Source organism: Cryptomeria japonica, chromosome 4, assembly GCF_030272615.1.
Source record: "Cryptomeria japonica chromosome 4, Sugi_1.0, whole genome shotgun sequence".
Lineage (NCBI taxonomy): Eukaryota > Viridiplantae > Streptophyta > Pinopsida > Cupressales > Cupressaceae > Cryptomeria > Cryptomeria japonica.
Genome location: NC_081408.1, coordinates 613,503,995 through 613,507,682, shown reverse-complemented (window position 1 = coordinate 613,507,682; position 3,688 = coordinate 613,503,995).

Below are 3,688 nucleotides of genomic sequence, written 5' to 3'. Positions count from 1 at the left end.
GCTAAGCCAACTCACTAGTCTTTCTCCTAAAAAGAAAGCTCCTCCACTTGTGCTTTTTCTGTCATCAATGTTGCCTGCCCAATCAACATCAGTATAAACTTTTAAATCAAAATCATTTCTTTTCTGATATACTAAACCATAATCCTTAGTGCCTTTCAAGTATCTAAAAATTCTCTTGATTGCTGTCATGTGTGTTTCCTTAGGATCTGCAGAGAATCTTGCAACTATACCTACTGCATGTGCTATGTCTGGCCTACTGTGAACAACATATTGCAACTTTCCAATCATGGATCGGTAAAGTGTCTCATCAACAGATGTAGATTCATCATTCTTTGATAATTTATAGTTGGTAGTCATAGGAGTACTTACTGGTTTTGAATCCTCCATTCCAATTTTCTTCAAGATTTCCTTTATGTACTTGGATTGAGTAATGAAAATCTCATTTTTCATTTGCAGTATCTGTAAACCTATAAAATACTTTATCTCACCGATTAATGACATCTCAAATTCTTTGCTCATTTCATTTCCAAAGTTCTTGCATAAAGAGTCATTTCCACAAAATATAATATCATCAACAAATATGGCTGAGATCAGTATTCCATTTTCATCATTCTTCATGTAAATATTGCTATTCTCACTTGTCCTTATAAAACCAATCTTAATCAAATAAGAGTGCAATCTTTCATACCATGCTCTAGGTGCTTGTTTCAAACCATATAATGCTTTGTTCAATTTACATACCTGATCTTTATTCTTGTCTTCAACAAATCCTTCAGGTTGTTCAATAAAAACTTCTTCTTCTAATATTCCATTCAGAAATGCAGATTTGACATCCATTTGATATACCTTGAAGTTTTTGAAAGCACCATATGCCAACAATGTTCTTACTCCTTGAAGTCTTGCTACAGGTGCAAAAGTTTCACCATAATCAATTCCTTGTTCTTGAGCATAACCTTTGCATACTAGTCTTGCTTTATTTCGAATGACCTCTCCTTTTTCATTCATCTTGTTTCTGAAAATCCACTTTGTACCGTTTACATTTTTGTCCTTTGGTCTTGGGACCAGTGTCCATGTGTCATTCTTCTTGATCTGATTAATCTCTTCTGTCATAGCATTTATCCAATCTTCACTGTTGAATGCCTCTTTCACTATTCTAGGTTCAAATTCAGATATCAGACGTGTTCTGTCTCAGTTTGTTCCTTGTCATCATTGGATCATCCTTATCTCCTATAATCTGACTTGGTGCATGATGTCTTCTGACATACTTGGCTAATACAGGCTCGGTAGGCTCTGTATGATCTTCTTCATCACTCGGTAACTGGATATTCTCTTCATTTTCTTCAACAGTTTTCTCGGTAAAACTTATCGGTTGAACATAGACAAATTCATCATAATCTTCTGGTTCTTTGGAATTTCCTTCATCATTTCTTTCTGCAAATTCATCAATTTTCACATTTGCACTTTCTACTATTTTGTTAGATGATTTGATCAGACATTTAAATGCTTTGCTTCTAGAAGAATAACCTAGAAATGTTCCTTCTTCACTTTTCTGATCAAACTTGCCATTTCTATCATCTTTGTGTACATAGCATCTACTTCCAAAGATTTTAAAATAACTTACATTAGGTTTCTTGTCATACCAAATTTCATATGGTGTCTTCAAAGTACCTTTCTTCAGTTGTACTCGGTTGAGGGTGTAAACTGATGTGCTTATTACTTCTCTCCAAAATGTTTGTGGCTCTTTCTTTTCAATCATCAGGGTTCTAGCACAATCCACAATAGATCTGTTTCTTCTCTCAGCTATTCCATTTTGCTGTGGAGTTCTCGGTGCAGAGACCTGTCTTTTTATACCATGATCATTGCAGAATAAATTGAACTCATCATATGTGAACTCTCCTCCTCTATTTGATCTAAGACATTTCAGTTCTCTTCCTATTTCATTTTCAATTCTTGCCTTTTACCATTTAAACTTTTGAAAAGCTTCTGATTTTTCTTTTAAAAACATTACCAACATCATCCTTGAATAATCATCCACAAATAATATGAAATATTTATCACCATAATAACTTTGAACTTTCATAGGACCACAAAGATCAGTGTGCACAAGATCTAAAATTCCCTTAGAAGTGTAAGACTTACTTGTAAAGCTTGATCTTGTCATCTTACCCATCTGGCATTCTTGACACATAACATTCTCTGGTTTTTCAAGACTCGGTAGACCTCCTAGACGGTGCTTATTACTTATTTTGATCAGATTATCAAAATTTACATGACAAAACCTTTTATGCCATAACCAGGTATCATCTATCTTTGCATACAAACATTTATTCCGAGTTGAGTCAAGGTGAAATGTGTTACCTTTTGTTTGTGTCCCGGTAGTAGCTAACTTTCCATGCTTGTCATGAACTTTGACAATTCCTTTCTGAAATTCTATTCAGTATCATGTATTGTTTAGCTGTGCTACACTCAACAAATTGTATTTCAAACCTTGAACCCAATAAACATCTTTGCATCTTGCATTGTCAAGAAGTGTTATAGATCCTTTACGTCTTACTGGACATGGTGCATCATTACCAAATCTTACATAGCCTCCATCATAGTCTTCAAACATAACAAACTTGTGTTTATCTCCTGTCATATGATGTGAGCATCCACTATCTATGATCCAAGAATCATTAGTATTTATGTGAGATATTAGGGCTTTTTCTTCATACCTTTCTTCATCTGATCTATCTTTGATAGCCACATAGAATACTTCCTCTGTATCAGTTTCATCTGATTTATCATCATTGGATTCCTCATCGGCTATTAAGCATGTCTTTCTATCTCTTCTTCTGAAGTCTTGGTGTCCTCTGTAATGATTATCTTTCTGTCTATCATCTCGGTAATCTCTCTTTTCAGTAGAGTCTTTTTCAGGACAGTTAGAAGCCATATGTCCTATTTTATCACAATTGAAACATTTAAAAGGTAGTTTTCCTTTATACTTACCTTTGCCTCTCGGTAACCTTTTGGCTAATATTGCTTCAAACTCTTCTTTCTTTCTGATTTCCTCATACAGTTTGTGTACTTCCTCCATGTTCTTGCGAAATCTTTCACTTGCTCCACTGTGATCCGCTTTAGTGTACTTACTCATTCTATCATTGTAATCATCAGATTCACCAATATGAAAAGAACTAAATGCAGATTCAACTTTATTTACCGATGATCCATTGTTATCAAGGTTACTTAACTCAAATGCATGTAGATTACCAATAGTAGCATCTAAAGAAACTGGCATATTAGGTATAGACCTCAATTCATTGATTGCAGAGACTCGGATTGCATAAGCCAGTAGAAGGGTTCTTAACAACTTACTTGTTATATCCTTTTCTTCAATAGTTCCACTTGCTCCTTTGATTTTATTGACAATCTCCTTTAGTCTTGTACTGTATTGGGTTATGTTCTCACCTTCATTCATCCTCATAGATTCAAGTTGTCCCCTTAGACTATCCACTTTTGCTCTTTGAACATGTTCATCACTGCCATATACAGATATGAGCTTGTCCCACATTGCCTTTGCATCATTGCAGCCTTCTAGATCATTAAACTCTGAGTTGGTCAATGCAGATGTTATTTCAATCATTGCTTGGATATGTTCTTGCTTTGCCTTTATTTCTTCCATTGTCAATGGATAGGTGCTTGGTGTGAT